Source organism: Schistocerca serialis, chromosome 10 (genome assembly GCF_023864345.2).
Source record: "Schistocerca serialis cubense isolate TAMUIC-IGC-003099 chromosome 10, iqSchSeri2.2, whole genome shotgun sequence".
Taxonomy (NCBI): Eukaryota; Metazoa; Arthropoda; class Insecta; order Orthoptera; family Acrididae; genus Schistocerca; species Schistocerca serialis.
Window position 1 is genome coordinate 62,863,142 of NC_064647.1, and position 26,492 is coordinate 62,889,633.

At 46.1% G+C, this 26,492-nt stretch overlaps 1 protein-coding gene and 1 non-coding gene across 2 annotated transcripts in view; both read right to left on the reverse strand.

Annotated features, from left to right (window-relative positions):
* Nucleotides 1-26,492, reverse strand: part of LOC126425190 (D-erythrulose reductase-like) — a 66,439-nt gene that overhangs the window by 21,324 nt on the left and 18,623 nt on the right. The gene's annotated exons all lie outside the window — the stretch shown is intronic.
* Trnat-ugu (transfer RNA threonine (anticodon UGU)) lies at nt 22,503-22,577 on the reverse strand. Its single transcript has one exon. It is a non-coding gene; the product is annotated as a tRNA-Thr (tRNA).

A 26,492-nucleotide genomic window follows, 5' to 3' on the forward strand; every position in this document is an offset into this window, starting at 1 on the left:
TGGTCTCCTCACCCAAACAACCCAACCTAACCCAACCCCTCATTCCCCAGATGTGTCCATGTGCGACTGTGCTTCATTGGCTTACCTCATGTCACATGTATATGAGCATGAACCACGTGCACATGAAGGACTGAAGGAAGCAGTTCTTGCGGAAGTCGTTTAAATTGACAGAGTAATGTTGGGCAGAGTGGAAGTCAATTTCTGAGAGCGCCTTGAGAAGTGCATCGCTGACAACGGCTGTCACCTGGGAGACCATGTTTTCAGGCATTAATTTTGTAAAACAGAAACATCATTTGAGTCTTATTTTGCTAATAAATGTTTTTGAAGCACAAGTAACAATATATATATATATATATTAAACGTCCGTCCTTTATCCCTCAGTCGATATAAGCACACCAGAATATTATCGCACTTGGGAGAAAGTGCGATCTCGTCGACTAATCGTGAGTCAGCGCATAGTCGCGTGTTTCAGACAGGTAATAATTTCGCGGTTAAGTGACAGAGTACGCTGAAAGTGGGTCTTAATCGCATGGCATTGTAAAGAACAGTCATTATCACAGAATGAATTTCTTTTATTTCCATCAGTGGTCACAAAAGTACCGGTTTCGGTTAGCAACGATCATCTTCAGATCTGCAGCAAAATATGGGAGAGGAAAGACAAACAATAAACACTTTACATCTTAAAAGAAAAAAAAAAACATACGCGATAATGAATATTATTATTTTCATAGAATTGGGAATATGTACTTAAAATACACTCCTGGAAATTGAAATAAGAACACCGTGAATTCATTGTCCCAGGAAGGGGAAACTTTATTGACACATTCCTGGGGTCAGATACATCACATGATCACACTGACAGAACCACAGGCACATAGACACAGGCAACAGAGCATGCACACTGTCGGCACTAGTACAGTGTATATCCACCTTTCGCAGCAATGCAGGCTGCTATTCTCCCATGGAGACGATCGTAGAGATGTTGGATGTAGTCCTGTGGAACGGCTTGCCATGCCATTTCCACCTGGCGCCTCAGTTGGACCAGCATTCGTGCTGGACGTGCAGACCGCGTGAGACGACGCTTCATCCAGTCCCAAACATGCTCAATGGGGGACAGATCCGGAGATCTTGCTGGCCAGGGTAGTTGACTTACACCTTCTAGAGCACGTTGGGTGGCACGGGATACATACGGACGTGCATTGTCCTGTTGGAACAGCAAGTTCCCTTGCCGGTCTAGGAATGGTAGAACGATGGGTTCGATGACGGTTTGGATGTACCGTGCACTATTCAGTGTCCCCTCGACGATCACCAGTGGTGTACGGCCAGTGTAGGAGATCGCTCCCCACACCATGATGCCGGGTGTTGGCCCTGTGTGCCTCGGTCGTATGCAGTCCTGATTGTGGCGCTCACCTGCACGGCGCCAAACACGCATACGACCATCATTGGCACCAAGGCAGAAGCGACTCTCATCGCTGAAGACGACACGTCTCCATTCGTCCCTCCATTCACGCCTGTCGCGACACCACTGGAGGCGGGCTGCACGATGTTGGGGCGTGAGCGGAAGACGGCCTAACGGTGTGCGGGACCGTAGCCCAGCTTCATGGAGACGGTTGCGAATGGTCCTCGCCGATACCCCAGGAGCAACAGTGTCCCTAATTTGCTGGGAAGTGGCGGTGCGGTCCCCTACGGCACTGCGTAGGATCGTACGGTCTTGGCGTGCATCCGTGCGTCGCTGCGGTCCGGTCCCAGGTCGACGGGCACGTGCACCTTCCGCCGACCACTGGCGACAACATCGATGTACTGTGGAGACCTCACGCCCCACGTGTTGAGCAATTCGGCGGTACGTCCACCCGGCCTTCACGTCCACGCTGTCGCGGCATGCTACCAGTGTTAAAGACTGCGATGGAGCTCCGTATGCCACGGCAAACTGGCTGACACTGACGGCGGCGGTGCACAAATGCTGCGCAGCTAGCGCCATTCGACGGCCAACACCGCGGTTCCTGGTGTGTCCGCTGTGCCGTGCGTGTGATCATTGCTTGTACAGCCCTCTCGCAGTGTCCGGAGCAAGTATGGTGGGTCTGACACACCGGTGTCAATGTGTTCTTTTTTCCATTTCCAGGAGTGTATATGGAGGCATACTTATTCTTCAATATGTCCTAATTAAAATGAAGCAAAATGGCATCGTCACAGATTACACGCAAAGTCAGCCTAGCTTCGTAGTGGATACATCGTGACGGCTGCCCACAGCAATGTTGGGTGCCAGCTGGTGGCGTTGCGGGCACGTGACGCGGCAACAAAAGTATGTAAGCGAGCAGACACGTAATAGTAAACACCCTAATTACGATATGGACTGAAAGCGGGGAAATTGATTGAGATAAGCGACTTTGACAAAGGGCAGATTATTGTTACACAGTGCCTGTGAAGGAGTATCTAGAAAATGGCGAAGCTGGGCGAATGTTCACGTGCTACTGTCGTGAGCGCCGGCCGGTGTGGCCGTGCGGTTCTAAGCGCTTCAGTTTGGAACCGCGTGATCGCTATGGCCGCAGGTTCGAATCCTGCCTCGGGCATCGATGTGTGTGAGGTCCTTAGGTTAGTTAGGTTTAAGTAGTTCTAAGTTCTAGGGGACTTATGACCTCCGTAGTTGAGTCCCATAGTGCTCAGAGCCATTTGAACCATTTTGTCGTGAGCACCTAGTGAAACTACCACTAGGTACTAAATGGCTGGATGTTCATGACTTCACGTGATGCGGCAACGAAAGTATGTAAGCGAAGATATGGACTGAAAATGGGGAAATCAATTGAGAAAAGCGACATTAACAAATAGCAGACTATTGTTACTCTGAGCCTGTGGAGGACTACCAAAAAAACGGCGAAGCTTGGCGAATGTTCATGTGCTACTGTCATGAGCATCTATGGAAAGAGGTAGAAGGACAGTGAAACTACCACTAGGTACTAAATGGTTGGACGTCCATGACTTCACAAAACGTGCCGTTTGGAGCCTTCTCCGCTCAATAGAGTAGGATAGATTGTGGCATCACCGCCAAAGGCGTACAACGCTAGTGCAGTCACACGTGTTTCGGAGCACACAATTCATCGTACACTGTCGAACATGGAGCTCTGCAGCAAACCATCCCTATGTTGACCCAACGGCATCGTCAATTGCGACTGCAGTGGGCACGGTAGCATCGGGATTCGACCGTCCAGCAATGGAAACGAGTCGGCTCTTCAGGTGAACCACACTTCCGCTACGATAGCTCGATGGTCTTCTTCACAAACGCCGTCAACGAGGTGGACGACGGCTCGGAACACACAGGCTGCTGGGGGCAGTATTATGCTATGAGAGACATTCTCCTGCAGTTGCATGGGATCTGTGGCAGAAATCGAAGACACGCTGACAGCTGCAAACCACCTGCATCACTTCATGCTTGATGCCTTCCAAGACGCCTATGTCATCTTTCAGCAGTACAAATGTCCATGTCTCGGAGCCCGAACGGTGGTACAGTGATTCGAGGAACATTATAGTGAAGTCATGTTGGTGTTTCGGACAAATTCGCCTGACGTAAATCCTGCTGAACCCATCTGGGTTGCTATCGGGCGCCATCACCGCGTACACAAATCAACGGTCCATGATTTACGCGAGTTACATGACCTATGCGTAGACATCTAATGCTACATAAATCCACAAATTTACCAACAAAACTGTCGGATTGCTGATGCGCAGAATCAGTGATATTTTTCGTTCCAGAGACATACGAACAAGCTATTAAGCAGATGGTGTTAATGGTTTGGCTCATCAGTGTATTTAAAATATGGGGTAAACTAGGCTGGTGGGATCGTACTGCTAATAGCGTTACCGCTCATATCAAGCTGTTGTACAGTACCCACAACGTATGTTTGAATCGTAAGCTCTTTAGATGTCGGTACTGTAAGTCTACACATATTACGCAATTATAAAATTGTTCAACACTCAATATAACGAAAAGGTGTAATAGGTAAAGTCATGGGAGTACCCAGCGAGGGGGGGGGGGGGGGGGGGGGCAGCTGCCCCCCTCGGAGAAATTCGCAGTTTTTCACTAGTTTACTGTTTTATTTAATAAGAAATGCTGCATGTTTTCTCGGATTGTACAAGTGCATTCTTGTATTTAAAATGTTTATTAAAAGCAGTTTTTCACTGGTTTACTGTTTTATTTAATAAGAAGTGCTGTATGTTGTCTCGAGTCCTTGTTTCCTGAGACTAGTATGACCTGCCCCCCCCCCCCTCCCATATCCTGGGTACGCCCCTCTGCGTAAAGACTGTTGTGAGCTTACTCAGTGTATAAGTTATTTCAGTGATAAAAAGCAGTAAATTAAAAACACGAATAAAGGTAGGTTTCAAATTGTTAAGAAGAAATTGGCTCTGAGATATTCTTGCGGTCATTTTAGATAAAAGTAATGACAAATACAAGAAAAAGATTATGTAGTTAATAAAGTAAATAAAACTGATAAAATAATTAGTGAAAGACGCGAAATGGATGACAATAAAAGACTCAAGCCAGACTCAGATCAACGCCATCTGTTGGTATAGCCATCAGAATGCAGTGTAGGCGAGAAGTCGGAGGAAATTAACCACCAGAGGGCCTCTCGTGCCATGAGATACACCGACCCAAGGAAAATATAATAAAATATTGAACACTCACTCAATAATGTTATTATATTGCTAATGAACTTCATTACATATACAGAGAAGGAACAATCGAACACGAAAGTAATATGTACAGTGTAAGAAAACTAATCCAACACGTGATGTACTCTATACTACCGAGTTAGGTGGCGCAGTGGTTAGACATTGGATTCGCATTCGGGAGGACGACGGTTCAATCCCGCGTCTGGCCTCCTGATTTAGGTTTTCCGTGATTTCCCTAAATCACTTCAGGCAAATGCTGGAATGGTTCCTGTGAAATGGCATGGTCGACTGCCTTCCCCATCCTTCCCTAATCCGATGGGACCGATGACCTCGCTGTCTGGTCTCCTTCCCCAAACAACCCGCCCCCCCAACCCTCAACTCTATACTAGGCAACGAAAGGCAAAATATACACAAGAGAGGTGTTCAATAATTGATCAGGTCGTACCGATCACTCCTTGATTTTTCCCTTGCCAGCTGCGCTCGTCTTGTCCGCCTCTCCCCCACCCTCACCTACCTTGGACTCGCCATTGACCGTCACCTCATCTGGATCCCTCATCTACGCTCTATCCAATCCAATGCCCACAACTGCCTCCATCTCCTTAAACTCCTCTCTGGCCGGACATGGGGTTTGAACCCCTCTACCATCCTCCACACCTAAAAATCCTTAATCTGTCCCGTCCTCTGTTATGCCAGTCCTGCTTGGATGTCCACCCTCCCACCCCACCCACCCCCAAAATTCTATAATTCCCCCCAGATTATTGAGCACCATGCATTCCACCTCGCCTTCCTTATATGCCTCCCTTCCCCCACGCGGATCCTCTATGAACTGATTCCTTTCCCCCATCTGCTCCTTTTGCTTGAACGTGTCTGTGTCCACTACACCTCCTGCCGACTTGATCCCCCTCATCCCCTGGTTACTCCTTCCCAACACCCACCAAAGTTGCACCTTCACCGCCGGCCGCGGTGGTCTAGCGGTTCTAGGCGCGCAGTCCGGAACCGCGCAACTGCTACGGTCGCAGGTTCGAATCCTGCCTCGGGCATGGATGTGTGTGATGTCCTTAGGTTAGTCAGGTTTAAGTAGTTCTAAGTTCTAGGGGACTGATGACCACAGATGTTAAGTCCCATAGTGCTCAGAGCCATTTGAACCATTTTTGCACCTTCACCATTGTGTCCCCCCCCCCCCCCCCAGCCTCCACCTTGACACCTTTCATCTCCTTACCCAAGGTGGCTCTCGTCAATTCCGCCTCCCAGATGATGCCCTCTCTCCCTCCATTTATTATCCCTCCGATCAACTATGATCCTCACCTCCTCCTCCGTCCCTCTGTCCTTTTCCTGGGATACCTCTCCCCTTCCATTCTTTCTCCCAATCCTTGGCTCCATTCTTTCCCCTCCACTATCTTCCCCACTCCTTTCTCATGTCCCCTCTGCTCCCCCCTTTTTCTGTTCCCTCTCCCTCCATCGCCTCCCCTCTCCCCCTCATCTGTCCGCGTCCTCCCCACCCCCACACCGATATGCCTTCGTACTCACTAGTGCAGTGTTTTCCGTGAGTGTTCAGTGTTGTGCGTCCCCTTTATAAAGTGCTGTGAACAGAAACCAGACTGTCGCCATGTTTTTTAATTGTTCCTGACTATTATGTTCTCTTCAGGACTTTTTCGCCATGTACCAGTCTTAAACAGTCACCGTTTTATCACCTTTTAATTGTTATATCCCCTCATTATGTTTTTTTTAACTTTATTTGTTGGCTACAGAGCGGCGTCTTACGGTGCTGCAAGCCCGCTCTAGGGGATCGGGGGGAGGAGGGGAATCAAATCACAATAAGAAAATAATTCATATGTACGGTTATAAAGTAAAGCAAAGTGGGCATTAGGTACAAAACAGCGTTACCCATTGAGTCTTTTGCTGGCTCCTGTTTTTTTGGCTCTGTCAATTTCATGCTCTTCCAGTAATCTGAGAGCATCTCCTTTTTGCGCTCTGTGAAGAATGAGCCTAATTGTGTCAATACTGCCTCTACTATGCCCGGTTTCTGCTAAATTCAACCCAAAGGCAGTTTTGTTACTTGGCTGTCAATGCTCAACTTAAACCTTATATTAAAAGAGCGGATGGTCTGGCCAACGTAATACTAAACACAAACATTGATCTCCTGTGTACACCACAACCGTCAAATTTGACATATGCGCTTCTCAACCTATGATTTACGTGAAGTTTTAGAGTTTATTAACTTGAAAACCAAATCCAAATTTAGATTTGATGAAACTTGTCTCTATTTGTTTGGCCACATTACTGTGAAATTGCAGTGGGATGGTTTTCATCTTTTCCTTATTAGTACTGTTTTATGGCTGAGCCAAGCGTTTGCCCACTACGATTTACACAATAACCATCGGCTATTGTAAACTGCTTTAAAATACTTAGTTATTTCCGTATTTCATTGTCGGTCAAGGGTGAACGAAAGAGGTCTAGAAGCCTGTTTTATATCGTGGACGAAGGAGTGAACTGACGTTGATGAGAAATACAGGATGATTCACCAAGATATACAAATATTTTAATGTTTTATTCTACAAGTAAAACGAAAGAAAAAGTTCTTATAAACATAGGTCCGCAAATGTTTAGTTACGGAGTTTCGGATAGTAAAAGATTTTTCCAGAAATTTAGCAACTTTGCTAATATCAAGGCATCGGAAAACTGTGTGAGGTTAAAGAAAACCACGATTTCCATTTTTTTATTGTTATTGGTTTGGTGAATCTAATAATACATTTCCCAGACGTGTATCTGGAGTAGTTTTCCAGAACATCCAGAGTAGCAAAGAAGTAATGTCGTAAAATTTTTAATTTATTAACTACTTGGCCCAACTTGTTTTTTTTTTTTTAAATTCCAGACAATTACACAAAGTTTTCCACAGAACGAGGTACTGGCAGAAGTGAAGCTGTGTGGACGGGACGTGAGTCGCGCTTGGGTAGCTCACGTGGTAGAGCACTTGCCCGCGAAAGGCAAAGGTCCCGAGTTCGAGTCTCGGTCCGGCACACAGTTTTAATCTGCCAGGAAGTTTCATATTAGCGCACACTCCGCTGCAGAGTGAAAATCTCATTCTTTTCCACAGCAGTTTTACAGAATTTAATTTAGTAAATATGATGATAATAACGTTAACTGAAACTGTATGAATGTGTCAGATAATCTGCTTTTATTAATACCACAGCACACGTGAATTCATGTTAAACCGGAAAAACAAAGCTCAATGTTAAGGAAGTTGTACAGTGTACATACAATTTTGCAACACATTCACAATAAATCTTCAAAAATGTCTCTACCGAGTTGAATGCATTTAGCTGCACATGATTGAACAGATGTTGTTGCTCGTATCAGTTTCACAGGGTTGTTCTTAATTTCGCCTATTGCATTCATAATGCCAGCAAGTAATGCCTCGCGTGTATTGACTTTGCCCTCATAAACTATGTCTTTCATCCGTTCCCATACACAAAAATCCATTGGTGTTAAATCGGGCGATCTGGATGGCCACAGATGTGTAGCACCACGACCAATTCATTTCTGGGGAAAATGTTCATTTAAATCTGTAGTAGCGGCGTTGGTGAAATGTGTAGGAGCGCCGTCATTTTGAAAATACGTTTGCAATCGCGTAGCAAGTGGAACATCTTCGAGCAAGCGGGGCATTTCTTCTTGAAGGAATTGTAAGTACGTCTCGCCAGTTAGACGTCCTAGGAAAATGAATGGTTCAATAATGTGTATGTTGATTATACCAGTCCATACATTTACACTAAATCGCTGCTGGAAATTGCGTTGCACTGTTGCATGTGGGTTTGCTTCAGACCATACGTGCTCGTTACGTACATTGTTTATGCCATCTCGAGTAAACTGCACATCATCAGTAAACAACATGTACTTGTGTAGCTGTCGATTAGTATTTAATCAGTTGTGTTGTGTCGGTAGCTGGGCCGACACCGTGAAGTTGAGATGGCTGAAAATGCACGCTAGACTAACGCAGACGGGCGTGAAGTACTGGAACAGGCTACGTTATTAATGTTAAGAAGAAAAGTACGTAGCTTGATTAATACTTATCTTTAATATCATTGTGGTACATCGATCTTGACGATACACAGGAGACTTTAAGTACAATCAATGTATGGCTAATGGCGCCTTGCTAGTTCGTAGCCATTAACTTAGCTGATGGCTATTCTGTCTCTCGGCTAATGAGAGAGAAAGGCTTCGTACATCTGGTCGGTAGCTAGGTTCTCGTACAACTGGTCGAGTGCTCTCTCGTATCACGAGACCTGCCTTGGTGGTGGCGCTAGGTCTGCGATTACACAGTGGCGACACGCGGGTCCGACATGTACTAAATGGACCGCGGCCGATTTAAGCTACCACCTAGCAAGTGTGGTGTCTGGCGGTGACACCACAAGTTGCACAACTCAAAGCGAAGGGCAGGATCTCCCGGATGTAAATAATGCACTTTTGGTTATGGTAAGGACACAGATTATTGTACTTCAGTGTAAACTTTACCTTAGATTGTGAAATGTCTACTCGTTGAGAGATACGTCGTGTACTGGTATCAGGGCTACGATGAACAGCATCCATAATATCCTCCTCATCGTCTTTACGTATCGAGCGCTCGTACTGGTTATGAACACTATGTAGAAAACCCGTCTCCCGAAACATTCTAAATACTCGAATAATGGTTCTAGCATTCGGAATCCTCCGAGTTGGATGACGTACGTGATATTCGTTAACTGGAGCAGTAGCATTACTATCACATTTGCCATATCGGCGCATTCCTCGTCGTAAATTTGAAAGGCATCCCTATTTCATAAATAGTCTACAAACTACAACAGTTACTATGTGGTTTCACTTAAATGCACTGTTGTTGTTATGGTATTTCACTGAACAATACACAAAACTAACTCGTTTCAAGGTTAGGAATCGACTGAATTAACTCACTAACGGTTGCCAACAATGACATAAAAGTTTCTACATTCTTAATGGAAAATAAACAAATTTACTTGTATAATAATCTTTGCTTCTCTGAACGTTCTGGAAAACTACTGCAGATACATGCCTCGGACATGTTTTATTATATTCACCAGACCAATAACAACAACATAAATGGAAATCGTGCTTTACTTTAACCTCGTACAGTTTTGCGATTGCTTCATATTAGCGAAGTTACTAAATTTCAGGCAAAATCTTTTATTAGCCGTTACTCCGTAACTAAACATTTGCGGACATACGTTTATATGAACTTTTGTATTTAGTTTTACTTGCAGAATAACATATTAAAATAATTGCGTATCTTCGTGAGACACCCTTGATACGTGCATGTGGGTTTTTTGAAAATGGAAAGTTTATGTCCTTTTTTTTTTTTTAATCTCATTTTGTTCGTTTTTGTTCGTTGTATCTGCTCTGGGCGGACGTCGAAAGACACCCGTTTCAGTTCGTTGTTGATCCATTAACTCAGTTTTTTTTATTACAGAGGGCACCTAGCCCTCTGACCGAACACGCTGAGCTACCGTGCCGGCTGATGTCCATTGAAACTTCCTGGCAGATTAAAACTGTGTGCCCGACCGAGACTCGAACTCGGGACCTTTGCCTTTCGCGGGCAAGTGCTCTACCATCTGAGCTACCGAAGCACGACTCACGCCCGGTACTCACAGCTTTCCTTCTGCCAGTATCTCGTCTCCTACCTTCTAAACTTTACAGAAGCTCTCCTGCGAAACTTTTATGTCCATTGTTTACTTTTTTAATGGTAAGGCCTAGGTAATTAGTAGAGTTCTCGTTTTGTACTTCTGCAGTAAAAGATAGTTTTGGATGCCTACTGCCTATTGTTTGGGCAAATGCGTTTATGTATTTGGTGTCACACTCTATAAGTAATAAGGAATCGTCGACATAATGTTTATCGTATATAGTTTTTTTCTTTTATCTGTGGAAACTTGGCAAAAAACTGTCATTATAAATCATTCAAAAATTATATCAAGGTGCCAGCGCATCTCAAAGCTATCTTATTCATAAATTCTAAAAATTAAATTATTCTGTACATTCTGCAGTAGTAATCTTATTATGGGTTATCAGATAACAACTGATAATTTCAATTACTTATTTTATTAGGATATTACTGGAGAGGTTTTTTATCTTCAGAAATGCTATTGTTGCATTATTTGGTATTAGCATATCCTTGATTGTCTTTGCTATCTCAGAACTTTTTTTAATCCTGTAAATAGGTACTAAACCCGTAAACAGATTTATATTTCTTATTACTTCTACCGCAGTAAAAACACTTATTCATAATGTTTACTGGTGCCCGTCATGGTCACATTCTGACCAAAACCTGTACCATTATAAAGACATTTTTTATTGCAGTTGAGACGGTTTTAATCCATTTTTAGCCAGACAGCTGTTACTCCAAGAGAAATGTTCTCAAAAATTATTGTTGCTGTTAAGAAAGTTATCTAGTTTACACCATGATAATGACATGTTGTTGAGGGTCCGGCGTATCATGTGTAGATTATGGGATCCGAGACAAAAGGCATTTTGGCGAAAATGTTCACATTAGTACCGTACCTACTGAAGTGAGTTGCTCTCGGTTAGTCTCTAAGTCGATAACAAGGGCACTCATCGAAAGATCCGTATCCATGCGTTTGGCATATGTTCCCCTTCAATTCTGTCAGTTATTGCCACACTTTAATATTACTTTCAACAGATGTATATACACAAAAGAACAAGCTGAACTAAACTAAACTCTGTCCGAAAGGGCCATGAAGGCCCAACGATACCGACCGGTCGCTGTGTGATCCTCAGCCCACAGGCGTCGCTGGATGCGGATATAGAGGGGCGCGTGATCAGCACGCCGCTCCCCCGACCGTATGTCGGTTTCCGAGACTGGAGCCGCCACTTCTGGATCAAGTAGCTCCTCTGTTTGCCTTACAAGGGCTGAGTGCAGCCCGCTTGCCAAGAGCGCTCGGCAGACCAGAGGGTCACCCATCCAAGTGCTAGCCCAGCCCGACAGTGCTTAACTTCGGTCATCTTACGGGAACCGTTGTTACCGTTGCCTGCAATGGAATAACGATTTTGCTTATTTGAGTGACACCATGTTCGTTTTTAGCTGACACTGAATTTACTTCACTGTTGCGATTTCGGCATTTGTGCCATTTTCAAGCATTTACACTATCTGATCAGAAGTGTCTGTACATCATGTGTATTTCAGAATTGACCAAAATGGCTCTGAGCACTATGGGACTCAACTGCTGAGGTCATTAGTCCCCTAGAACTCAGAACTAGTTAAACCTAACTAACCTAAGGACATCACACACATCCATGCCCGAGGCAGGATTCGAACCTGCGACCGTAGCGGTCTCGCGGTTCCAGACTGCAGCGCCAGAACCGCGCGGCCACTTCGGCCGGCCAGAATTGACCACCAGATGTCATGAGAGGTGGACACGCCAGTATAAAAGGATGCGGTGTAAGACGTCGTGGTCTCCTGACCTTCATTGCTTACATATTCCGCCCTCACAATCATATTCCGCACATCAGGACGCTTCATTCGAACCCAAACTCGGTAAGATAAAGTCAGTGTTGTATGAATTCATGTCAACGATATGCAATTAACTAATAAATCGCAAATGCGCTCCAAGATTGAAATACTCGAGGCTGGCGTACACACACACACATTAAAGACACGACGGTCACAGGGGCTTTTAGTTCGGGAGAGAAACTGCACAAAGGGACGCCGGTCCCTTCAGACGACGACCCAGCCTAGGTCGGCCGGTGACCGCCCATGTAGCGACAGGGTGGGCCCGAGTGAAAAGGGGGAACGACCCCGTGTTCGGCTTAAAAGCAAATTCCGCTACATTGTGTGGGAGCGGCGGGCCTATGCATTCTTTACACATAGCACGCAGTTTCAGAGATTTTCACAGGAAGCCAGCAAACGCCAAAAGCTACAGGTTTCCGCATTGGTCGCCTTAAACGAAACGTCATTCTCCAGTTTTAGAAGAGCAATGCTGATTGGCAGACGATATTTCTGACGCCTTGAGCTGAAGGAATAATGGGACTTTTATTATTGAACAAACGGAGAGTACATATATATATACACAAAGCAAAAGTTCTTCAAGGTACCAGTTAAACATATACAAATGAGTGTCAGGTAAACACATTATTAGAATAACATGAAATACAACAAATTAGAACATATCCTGTTTTCCTTTTTTTTGTTTTTGTTTTTGTTTAAATATTTGTATTGAACAAACTAAAAGTACATATATATTCACTATGCAAGAGTTCTTCAAGGTACCATTGAAAAATATACAAATGACTGTTAGTTAAACAAAAAAAAATATTAAAAAAGAAAAACATATTCTGTCTTCTTCCTTTTTTTTAAAAAAAAATGTGTTTGTTTTTGTTCGATGCATGAGACCGTGGATAAGGGTGTTGCATCATGTGACAGGTAGGCATGGTACACCCCAACTTTGAGGGGGGTCAAGGAAGACGCTGCGGAGATAACCGGCAAAAGTTTGTCGGTAAGATGGTTTTCGGGTGAGGGTGCTATGCGCGGTCACAACTTGGTACCAGAAGTCAAGGACTGTATGCGGACCACTCCGAAAGAGATATTCTAAAGCCTGTCCTCGAAACCAGATTAGGGTATGGTGCTTAGCAAGAGGGTAGTGAAATGTCTGGGGCAACAACAGGAAATCCGGGGTTACCGTCGTTGGCGGGGCACGGAGGTAAAAGCCCACGATTCGTTGGATGAGGAGCCATACGTTTTGTTTCAGGGCGCACGTAAGACGGTGCTCGTCGGTGTCTTCGAGCTGACAGTCAGGGCAGAGTGGGGAGGTGGCCAGTCCTATGCGATAAAGTCGACTATTAGTCGGGAATTTTCCATAGACTAAAACATACCAGAGTGCAGACACAGACGACGGTAAAAAGGGTGCATGCACACACTCCCAAACCGTGCGCCAGTTAATGTCAGGATGCTGTAGCACCATGGGGTCGCAAGGGTTGGACAGCATAAACAAACGATAATAATCTTTTGTACGGGGAGGACGGGTGACTGGAAGATCGGCCCGAACGTAGCTGAGTTCTATGAAACAATTGGCGACGTAGTACAATAATAGAGAAATAGGTGCCACATTGATCGGTGGATCGAGAGAAGCTGGTCGGAGGATATCTAAGAGACTGCGTGTTAAAGACGGGACCGGCCCCTGCCAGTGCCGCAACAGAGTGTGGACAAAGAGTGCAGAAGAGCGTGCCCGCACGTTGATGAGTCCGAGGCCACCTTTTGCAGGAGGCAGTGTTAGAGTGTTGTAGCGGACTTTGAAAAGTGCCCCTGCTGACACGAAATATCCAAAGGCTGATTGGATGCGGCGGCCAAGGAGTAACGGCATTGGGAGGATCTGGGCGACGTGTACCAATTTAGGGGCGACATAGATGTTGACATAGGACACACGTTGGAGTTGGTTTAAGTTACGGTGCACTTGACCGCGGACATGGTGCCGAATCGACTGCAAAAGCCGCCGGTAAGCCAGGGCCACTGTGCGGTGTGTGGAGCTCGTAAATTCGATACCCAAGTAACGAAGGGTGGCACTAACTGGGAGTGGGGTCGGCACCATAGCCGGGAGGCCGCGCCCAATGTGCATCATAGTCGATTTACGGACATTAAGAATGCTACCAGAAAGACGTCCATACTGGTGGATCCATTGGATGGCGTCATTGAGTTCCGTGGAGGAGCAGGTGAGAAAGAGGAGATCGTCCGCATAAGCCCTACAGTGAAAGGTGTGGTCACGCAAAGTGAGGCCCTGCAGTCTAGAGGTAAGTCCAGTAATGAGGGGCTCAAGTGCAATGGCATATAGTAAAGTAGACATAGGGCATCCTTGACGCACAGAGCGGCGTATAGGAATCGGTCCTACAAGCCTCCCATTGACTTGTACCATCGAGACCGCGGGAAGGAGTAACCGGCGAATGGCATCGATAAAAAGCAATGGGAACCCCATACGTGTCGCCACCATGATGAGGAATAGGTGTCGAACGCGATCAAAGGCACTCGTGAAATCGACGGATACCAGTGCTGCACGAAGGCGACAAACCGACGCCAGTGCAATGAGGTCACGGCATTCTCCTAGGGCTGTTTGTAAGGTGGCCCCACAACCACGTGCAGTCTGCTCAGGTGAAAGGACCGTAGGTAAGACGGTGCGTATGCGCGCTGCTAAGAGGCGTGCATAGATTTTATAGTCTGCATTCAGTAGTGTAAGGGGGCGATATGCAAAGACATGAGACGCTCCCTTCGGTTTAGACACAGGTAGAAGAATGCCAGTGACGAATTTAGGTGGAATTGGGAAGGACGGAGTAAAGAGTTCCTGAATCATTTCCGTCCAGCGAGGAAGCATTAACGTGGTGAACGCCCGGTAAAACTCCACTGGGAGACCATCTGGTCCGGGTGATTTGTTCTTGGCCCCTTTGTTGATCGCATCTACCACCTCTTCTGCGGTGATAGCAGACATCATGGAGGTTGACTCCGCTACGGTGAGGGTCCGATCAGGGGAAGGACGGAGATCATCAGGAATGGGCGTCGCCATCGGTTCATCATCATAAAATTGGCGATAATGTTCAGCAAAGGCGGACACGACCGCCGCCTGTGTTGTGTGGTGAACACCATCGGAGGTCGTGATGTTGGGGACGAAAAGCCGACGTCGACGACTATGATCGGATGCGGCATGGATTGTGGATGGGGTTTCGTCGTGGAGAAGGTCTTGTCGTCTGGAACGCACCACGACACCATGCAGTCGTGCACGTTGAAGAGAGAGGAGACGAGCTTTAGTACGTTGTCGTTCCCTGTGGGTGTCAGGTGATGGAGGGAGCGCATCGAGCTCACGGAGGACGGCGTAGTGAAAATTTGTGGTGTCTCGATGCCATGCTGCTGCTTCCTTGCCACATTGTATGAAGGCCTTTCTGATCGCAGGTTTGGCACATTTGAGCCACCAATGGAACGTGGATGTGTACTGCGGAAGGCGTCTTTCGCAAGACGCCCATGTAGTGGCAATACATTGTCGGCAGTGTGGATCATTAAGGAGGGAGGTATTAAGCTTCCAGTAACCTCTGCTGCGCCACACTGACTGAGGTGGCAGAGCCAGGGAGCAAATGACGGCGCAATGGTCCGAAAATGCAAGGGGCCATCGTTCAGCTTGGGGGACTTCATTGCCAAGGTGGGCAGAGACATAAAACCGGTCCAGTCTGCTCGCAGAATGTGCTGTATAATTGGTAAAACCGGGGGTATTGCCATGAATTTTCCCCCAAACGTCCACTAGATGAAAATCTTCGATTAAGGTGAGCAGCGCCGGGCATGGCGAATAACCAGGTACTTGGTCCTGCGGATGGAGGACACAGCTGAAATCGCCTCCCATGATAAGGCGATCATAGCGTCCAGAAAACAGGGGCGCCACGTCGTGTCCGAAGAAAGTGGACCGCTGCCGAGGGTTCGTGGAGCCAGACGGAGCGTAGATATTGATGACGCGCGTATCGAAGATGGTAACGGCCATGCCTCTTCCACAGGGAAGGATTGTCATGTCCGTGAGTGGGATTCCTTCGCGTATGTAGAAAGCCACTCCACGGCCTGATGGATCACATGTGGACGTGTATGAGTCGTAGCCGTAGACTGGTGGTAGTGTGGCAACGCGTACTTCCTGAAGAAGGGCGACGTCAACGTCAGAGGCCCGAAGCATGTCACATAGGAGTGCCGATCATGTTGATGTTCAGTGTGGCAAACCGGTACGTTTGTTTCAGTGGTGGTGGACGCGCATCTACCATCACCAAGGGAAGTAAGAGGAGGGCACCGACAGGAAGTCCCGTCCCATCAGCTGCAAAGCCTCGCTTTTGATGTTAACAGGCAGCCTCGTCCGGCGGAGGTAACTCATCCGGAGGAGGGGGCGTACCTTCCTCAATGTCGTCGGCCCATGCTCCTGGGCCGTGGGTCTGTCCAATGTCCATGGGAATTGCGTCGTGGTGAGAGAGATCTGTCGGCGGGGAGACAAGCGTCTCAACCGGCGCACCGATCGTTACATTGTGCGTGGCGACCTCCATAGTGGTCCCGTCCTGCGAAACGTCTTGTTCATCGTGAAAGTTGTCCGCCGACCTCTGCGTGGAAATGTCGGCTGCTTGGGTGTCGTCTTCGTCGTCGCGGGTGGCAACGCTCTGAGAGCCCGTGGGTGAACGGCGACGGCGTTTGCGCCTACGTGGCGAGCGTTGTTTGCGCACGTGTTCCTCAGTGTCGGACGACGGCAAGGAGGAGCGTCGACCTGGTTCGAAGGCGTCGGTGGGTACAATGAAATTGTCAAACAGGTGTTGTGAAGATGTACTGGTCTCCTCAGCGTCCGGTGCGGGAGCCTGTTCGGCGGCAAGGTTGTCAGGTGGGACGTCTGCACCGTCCGTTGGTGACTGGGACGGTGGGACGTGCCGATCGGAAGGACCGGGCGACGGACTGGACGAAACTGTAGACGTGGCAAGAGCCGCTGCGTAAGTGACCGGTAGGGCGGTCATCGTGGGTGTGACGGACGCTTCCGACAACGGGAGCTGCGCGACACGTCGTTGAATGCATTCAGACCGTAGGTGACCTTCTTTCCCGCAACCGGAACAGGTCCGAGGTTGGCCGTCGTACATTATAATGGCACGGCAGCCTCCGATACGTAGATAGGAAGGCACGTGTTTCTGCAACTCGATGCGGACCTGTCTAACACCGTTTAAAACTGGATAGATCTGAAATTGTACCCATCGTTCGGCAACATGTTCCAGAACGTTTCCATAGGGACGGAGCGCCTCGATGACGACGTCTGCAGGTAGTTCGAACGGCAGTTCGAAGATCCTTATCGTCCGTGTGCCGAGACCTGCGTGATCGACGGTAACGGGTCCGTCGTTGCCGTCGGAATGACAGAAGCGCAGTCCACGTTTTGCCTCTTGAAGCACCTTGTCGCACGCCGCATCGTTGATCATTTTGACGTAGACGGTACTGCTAACTATGGACAAGTGGATACCAATTAGATCCGTTGGTGGTATTTTAACTTCATCGCGTATAAATCGTTCTACCTCCAGGGCCTTGGGTCGGGCGAAGTCGGAACAAAAGTTGAAACGTAATGTCTTCTTCCGATAGTTGTGCGCCATGGTGGTCTAGAAGGAAAATGGCACTTACAGCGGCCGAAGTAAACACAAACACACCGTGCGAGCCTCGCCCGCAGCGCTCTGGCGCGTGACCGCCTCGCAGCACTGCCGGCGGCAGACTGTGCTCATTCTCCAGTTTTAGAAGAGCAATGCTGATTGGCAGACGATATTTCTGACGTCTTGAGCTGAAGGAATAATGGGAGAGACCGAAATATATCCCCCTTCATGTCTGGCGTGGAAAGGCGCCATTCCGTTGTCACTCTTGGAGTGAGGAACAAGTGTCTACTCTTTATTGAGTCCTTGCAATTAAGCGTTGTTCACTGTGTTGGCCGACACACTGATTGTGCGGTGTGAACAGACCGAGTTATACTGTAGTTAAACGCCTGCGAGCGAATTTTGAGTGGCATCGCGGTGGACTGGTTATCTGACCGGTGTACCACGCCAATAGTTTGACTAGCAGCGAATTGGAGTCCTTGACTTCATCAAGGCGTAGGGAGAGTTTGATTGGCGAAGGTCAATCCAGGAAGAATGAGAGTTATCTTATTTGTCAGCAGCGAGCGGCGCAGACAGCAGTCATCGCAGCTTACGCTATTGTCCGCTACAGCTATTGCGAGCCCCATATTTCCTCCACAACAGTACACTTAACTGCATTTCACACGCGACAGCCTCGACCGTACCTAGCAACATTCTGAAGGATAATTATTCAAGTTGAGTAGGCGCGCCTCTCAGCCATTCTGCCAAGTCAACAACCATCTTAAACTTTGTATAGAAATTTCATTAGCGAATCCTATCCTTGAGAGGTAACTTCACATTCCGAAAAGAACCAGGATATAACTTGTTCAGTTCATAACTAAAAGTGCCATTGTGATTTTTTCAGAATTTTTGCAAAATAAACAATAACTTTCGTTAGTTTCATGTTTTTCTTGCACTAACTAGCACTACTCCAGTACCCAAGAATCCCACCAGTTACGTAAGAAATTTTGTGAATTTTTGTGTCATTTCCTTACAGCGGACGACTCCAGAAGATATTTATTGCTGAAAGTTTTTCACGCATTTCTCTTTAGAACGTTAGGAGCGTCTGTCTGACTTCTGTAGTAGTGTGGGGGTGGAAATTGCATCTTGCAGGAGCCACAGGGTAAAGGGTACATCTCAGATTAATCCGTTGCGCAGAATGACAGAATAACAGATCAACCCCACACATCAGAGCGGGTATTGATGCTTTGACTGGGTTCTCTTCTGACTTGCCTTCCATCTCCCACCCCGTCCATCTCCCGCCTCTTCGTGCTCCCCTGACACCCTGTTTTTTCTTTTCCTCTCACCCTGGCGGATTGTGCCGCTGCCAGCCCTCCCCTGCTCATATGGGGCAAGGGAATGGAATCACAATAAAGAAAAAGAATGCGTTGTCAGTAGAGAAGCAGTGAGAACACAGAAGATCGGTCAGGACAGCTCAGTGCACTGGTCATTGGACGCCACCTGAGTAATCAATCCTTCAAGGATATTTCAATACTTGTAAAGCTGCCCAAGTCAGCTGTTGGTGGTGTGATCGTGAAGTGGAAACGGGATGGAACGACCACAGCTAAACCGAGATGAGGGAGACCTGATATACTGATGGGCAGAACCGTCTATCATCATGGTTGGTGGCTGTATAAAGTCGCGCGAAATCGGTGGAAAGAATTCCCTCATGAGTTCCAAACTGCTACCAGCAGTCCAGGTAATACAGTGACAGGAAGTTAAAAAAGAATCAGGTCCAACGGTCGAGCAGCTCCGCATAAGTCTCTCGTTTCTGCAGTCAGTGCTAAGCGATACTTGAGATGATGTAACGAACAGCGCCACTGGGCAGTGGATGATTGAAACGAATGATTTCGAGTCTCACGCTACACCTAAGAAAACGCTAAATGTGGAAAGATATGAACACATTTAACAGGCTTGTGTACTGCGTGTAGTAGATGAACTGTTTGGAGACGGCGATCGTTAGTGTCAGCATGACTCCCGTAAAGTAGCATCTGCGACGATATGGTTTGTGGACGATAACAATTTAGAAATGGACTGGCCCACCCAGGGCCCTGACTTGAACACAGTGGAATACCATTGCGATAAATTGGAAGATCGACTCAGCTCCAGGCACCAGTTTGCAACATCACTCTCTTCTCTCTTAATTAAGAATGGGCTACCATTTCTCCACACAGATTCAGACACTTCATTGAAAGCGCTCACAGCTGAGATTAAGCCTTTATGAGGGCAAAGAGTGAAAACAACCAACAATAATACCCACTAAGAGATCTTCGGATACTTTTGATGAGATAGTGCATAAAGCATGATGCAATATATTGAGAACCATACAGTATCAGGTTAACAGCAGGGGAAGGTAGAGTGAAGTGAGTTCTCCAAGAAAAATCCAATTTTCAACAACTCATGTTTGTTGGCAAATGCTTGCTACTTATACTATTTAAATCTGCATATAATTAGGTATCACACCAAGTATTTTTAATAGAAAATTAAAGGGTCGTGTGGCATTGCTGGGTAGGAGGCCCCATCTGGGGAAGTATGGCTGCCAGGTTGCAAGATTTATTGCAGGGACGCCAAATTGGGCGACTTGAGCGTCGGTGATGATGAAATGACGATGAGGGTAATACAACACGCAGTGCATGAGCAGAAAAAAATCTCCAATCCGGCTGGGAGTCGTACCCAGGCCCACGTTAGCACTTAGCTAAGTAGGCGGACGTTTTAATAGAAAAAATGATATATAGAAACAATACACATTTTTCTGAAGGCTTACACAGTTTCCCCACCCTAAGGGAGTAATGGCCAATGCAAGTGAAACAGGATCCCATGTTTGTTGTTCTCATTTACGGACATATTTTCTACGAATGTTTATACCTGAAAAAAATGCGAAGCAGCTGCAGTAAACCGTTTTCAGTCGAATTTTTGTATCAGACCGAACGTAAGAACAGATTTTAGACAATACAAATTAATCATCTGAAATTCGTCACAAGGGGGCAGAATGGCGGATGACAGCCCTACACACGAGAGAAGTCGATCTGATCTGGAGTATTAAGCGTGATGTAGGGCAGTAGCTAACTCTTACTGGGCCATATTTCCTGATCGGACGCCATGTCGGTATTAGTGGTTCACAAATGACTACCGAAACGGGGGAAAAAAACAACGAACTACATCTGTAGCGAAAAGGTGTTGTTTGAACACGGCAGTGACCTAGCTCCTTAACCGCTAATTTGCATTTGTCTTCAACGTCCCTTGCTCGCAATGTGTTGTTAGTGCCGTGCGTGTTCGAGTAATACAGTGAAACGAACGACCCAAGGGTGTCTATAGAAGTGCAGCCAGAAGAAGATACATCGGAGGTACAGGAGTTGAATAAACCATCAAGAGGTGAAATCACTAACGCCATCAACTACGCTAAAAATTTGCTTCGTAATTTAAATTTTCTAACAAATACGCCTCCCAGCACGAGCTCTGTTAATTCATTTGCAATTGGCAATGAGATATGTATCGCAATACAAGACCTGTTAGCCCAGAGACGGATCATCGATGGTGATGAATTAATACACATCGACGAACAGCACGAGGTGCACTAATATGAGGCGGTTAGTTTCACTTTTCTGTGGACGTTCTCTTTCTTGCGGACTATTCGACATAATATAAAGCTATTTACTTTGCAGTGTACGGTAGTAGAGGGAGATGGCGACTTCGCATGATGGCGACGAATTCGCACATGAACCAGCAGATTATGTGCCTCCATCCTACAAAGAACGAGCAGTCGCTCTTGCAGTAGCTCATCCGAAATGGGGCCTAAAGAGTTTGCAGTCCCGCGGTGTCTCTCGATTACAACATCAATCAATGCTATATCGATGGAAAGAGGATGTGAAACGAGGTGGAACTCGTCGTGATAAACGGAGTTATCATGAAACGTATGAACGGCTCGTCGAAGCGAGGCAGAATTTGGAACAGGCAAATCATATCAAAATATATGTCAAATACATTGTAAGAAAGAGACAGGCTTGCGAAGATAATACAATTTCTTCTGCGAGCGGGTGACAACCAGAACTTAACAGCAATGACCGATGAACGCTGCTGTTCCACTGTTATCGGATACCTTTCATTTCGTGGCCAGCTCGTCTTGGGTCGAACGACTTAAATAAAAGCATAAAATCAGACAAAGGAAGGTTAACAAGTTCATAAGTTCCAAAGAATGTTCAACGATGGAAGAAATGTTAGTAGCTGCGGAAGAATTCCGCACACAAGCGAAAATACTTATTGATAATTTTAACCTCGTCTACGTAATCAACACTATCAACGTACAATAGATCCCTCTCGGAGAAAGGGGCGAGGACCATTCTCGTGCAGAGAAAAGATTGAAACAAGATAACTCATTCGTACACAGCACACTACTCTCTAACAGCGTCAGGAAAGGTGATCCAGTAAATTTTTTTATGTATGCAGGAACCGTCGGGAAAATTTGGCCCCAATGTTTAGAAAAGAGTGGATGAATTAAACCTCGAACTTAAAAACGTAATTGTGTCCTCCACGAAATCAGGGAAGTTCACGAAACTGGTGTATGAAGACTTTTTAAATCTGTAACTCTCCCGTGCGTGGGACACGTAAAATTTCTATATAAATTACAATGAAATGAACACCCTTACCTGCTTACAGGCGTTGACATACGTCAACGGGGACATGTTGAAAATGTATGCCCCGACCGGGACTCGAACCCGGGATCTCCTGCTTACATGGCAGACGCTCTATCCATCTGAGCCACCGAAGGCACAGAGGATAGCGCGACTGCAGGGATTTATCTCTGGCATGCCTCCCGCGAAACCCACATTCTCAACGTATTATCTCGCACTACAGTCGTAGTGCCGTCGCCCATTAAGCAGGAGATCACGGGTTCGAGTCCCGGTCGGGGCACACATTTTCATCTGTCCCTGTTGACGTATGTCAACGCCTGTAAGCAGCTAAGGGTGTTCATTTCATTGTAATTTAATTCTAGCGAGCTGCTTGGTCACCGATGGTATCTGTTATTTCGGACATGTCGTAAAGAACAGATACCATCTTAGTATATATAAGGTTAAGGCTCACCCATCACTTGACCATCTTCTTCTTCTGTGCGAATGCACAAACAGTTGTGTCACCGCCAGACACCACACTTGCTAGGTGGTAGCCCTTAAATCAGCCGCGGTCCATTAGTATACCTCGGACCCGCGTGTCGCCACTATCAGTGATTGCAGACCGAGCGCCGCCATACGGCAGGTCTAAGCTAGCGAGACTCCCTAGCACTCGCCCCAGTTGTACAGCCGACTTTGCTAGCGATGGTTCACTGCCTACTTACGTTCTCATTTGCCGAGACGATAGTTTAGCATAGCCTTCAGCTACGTCATTTGCTACGACCTAGCAAGGCGCTATTGTCAGTTACTATTGATATTGTGAATCGTGTACCGTCAAGACCGACGTTCATCATTAATGGATTAGTTAAATATTCCACCAGCTACGTCCGGTTTTCTGAAATTCTGATTTCCTTGTCCTGTTCCAGACCTCACGCCAGCCTGCGGGAGCTAAAACGCGTGCCTTTCGGCATCCTCTAGTAACACGGTGTTGGCTCTCCTGCCAACCAAAACACAAACAGTGCCCGAACTCTTACGGGAATCGGTAACGCGCCGCGAGTAATGAGTATAATGGGCGGGGGCACTACGAATGTAGTGCGGGACAATACGTTGAGAATGTGGGTTTCGCGGGAGGCGTGCCAGAGATAAGTCCCTGCAGTCGCGCTGTCCTCTGTGTCCTCGGTGGCTCAGGTGGATAGAGCGTCTGCCATGTAAGTAGGAGATCCCGGGTTCGAGTCCCGGTCAGGGCACACATTTTGATCTGTCTCCGTTCTGTGTGTCAACGCCTGTAAGCAGCTAAGGGTGTTCATTTCATTGTAATTTAATTCTAGCGAGCTGCTTGGTCACCGATGGTATCTATTCTTTCGGACATGTCGGAAAGAACAGATACCATCTTAGTAAATAAATTTCTATATATCATTGATACGTGGGGAGCGCAAACCGATCTGGCCTGTACGATTACATCTTCGTGGGTGAGGGGAAAACGTGCACCTGTACCGTAAAAATTATCCCACCAAAGTGTACTCCACTTTTCTAGTCTTGTGGCGTACATTTTTACCGCCAGGTTACAATTTTCACGAAGAAAATTCAGAATGCTCCCGATTTGTTGAAGCCCAAGAGAGTGATAGCGTCCTGAGACGATTCAATAAACCTACAGTCATTAATTTCGCATCAATTCAGGGCACCCATTTTTTCGAATATAATCAAATACGCCTAGTACGCATCAAAGCTAAAGGATGAAAAATAAAACTTTTTGAACGTAAATGAACAATGTCTTCCGCTATCTCTCTTAATAACTCCGTGCTCAAGAAAGACAATAGCTTTTATGAAATGTGCTCGGTGCCGTATGACATTGTGTTTCGGTTGCTTTTACGACAAACATCATCCGGATGTCTGTTGTGGCATAGCAAGTGACGCAGGCGATAGCGAGTAAGAGTTCGTAATAATGACGTGAAAATTAAATTACTACGGCAAAATCGAATATTTCATAATAATTTCACACAATGTACACAGTTGATATTTTGTAAAATAAAATGGAAAAATGTCGGACTATTCTGATTTAAAAGAAAAAAAAACAAAACACAAAGGATCTAAACATGGTACCTTCAGCGCGGTAGCTGTAGACCTTAACCGATGCGCCACTCTCACTTCCTTGGGACGTGCCTAATGTGCATATTACAGCGCACAGTGAACTTCAAAATCAATTTTCTCTAAAACCAAGGACCGTCGCTAAACAAGCGCACAGCCTCGTACTCAGGGCATGTCCCTCTACAACATATCCGAGACCCATCAAAATATGTTATTTACACTTTTGATGGTCTCCTTGTTTTGATAGTGTAGATGACAGCACTGGAGACTGCTCAGCCTTTGTCTCGGGTTGGATCCTTCCTACCGACCCACGTCCAATTTTTGTACCGATCTGTTGTTCAGTTTCAGGACACGAAATGGAGAGTACATTTGGCGACACTGTCTCTGAATGGGCGCTTGAATTTGCATGCACAACGGCTTGGTTGGCTAACTTCAGTGCAAATTAACTCGGAAAGGATGCAGCGTATCCAATTCTTTTCTTAAAAATTATTTATCAGCATCGCCTATCCTCTAATACCCTTACAAGTTTTTCAGACTGGTTCTGACCACCATGTATAAGCAGCACACACTGCTGTACCAGAGAGAAGAAGGGAGCCAGCTGAAAATTCGTCCTGTCAGTGCGCAAGAAAAGGTGAATATGTTCTCTGCAAGGACTGACAGAAAAGTGGAGAGCCAGCTGCCTGAAACCTCATTCCATTTCTTCACCAAAAACTTTGAAAAGTGAACATATTCATGCTCTTTTGCGCTGAAAGAGACGCTGACGGTGGAAGAAAGAGCAGACAATGCCAGTGGGAGAGAAGCAGACAGTGAAGGATGGAGAGAGAAAGTGGCATTGGAAGAGAATCAGAGATGGATGAAGACAACAGCAGTGGAAGTGAAAAACTGAGGAGGTAATGATAGTCAGTGAGAGGCAGTGGCAGTAAAGGAGAAAGATATATGGATGGAGGCAGCAGCAGTGGGAGCAAAAGAAGGTCAGCAGAAACAAAAAAGAGACCATACATTGGCTTGGGGGTCGTGGGCTCCCCCACACTGGCGAACACGAACACGAACACTAACACGAACACGAAATCCAATGGAACCACAGGAAAGTCAGTGGAATTCTGGACTTATTTCGTGTCTAATATGCGTAGTAGCAATAAGTTAAATGCAACAACGGATCGTTTCTATTTAAGGGCGACTGCCATATTGGCTACAGACAGCTTGCTTAGAGCAATCACTAAAGAAGGATGGGCGTAGCAGCGGCAGCTTAACTGACTGAAAGTTTTCAGCCAACACTTTCACGGACTTGAGAAGTTTACTACAGAAAATCTTAAACTTAAAAAGTGTCGGTCGACTGGTAGCATGCTGAACTTTAAACAGAATTCTTCATTTGTGTCACCATTTGTCCACATTTGCAGTATAATTATCGAAGGTATTGTAATTGATTCTTTGTAACTACAAGGAAATACGTGCTTTGGTGAACAAATGGGTTCCGTATCATTGATATAAAACGTCATCTATGGCCTGTAAGGAGATTTAAAAACAGTTCGTTGCCCAAAAAATGTGCATCCTGGTAAGAGCAGAAACCAGGCATGAAACTCTGCAACTGAAATCAACATGGTTTTTAACGGACAGGATTCGATTTAGAAGGAAAGTCAATTTGTAAATACCTCTCATAACATATCACGGATATTTTTTTATTTCAATAACGCAAAATTTTTTGAGTGACAAAAACACAAATTTTCTTGTAGTTACAAAGATGGAATTAAAATACCTTCAATAACTAAACAGAATGGCGTTTGGACTTGTGAATTTTTCGAGATGTAGCTTCAGGAACTTTAAATGGCGTTTCGTTTGTATTTGTGACTTCTTCATTTAGCTTCATGAACTTTTAAGTCTTAACATTATGGTGGTGTGCCAGACTTAGCAACATGTGTGAACATATCAACACATAGCTTCGTGAACTTAAACTCTGAACAGTATTGTTGTGTCGTGAACTTTAGTAGTCTAGCT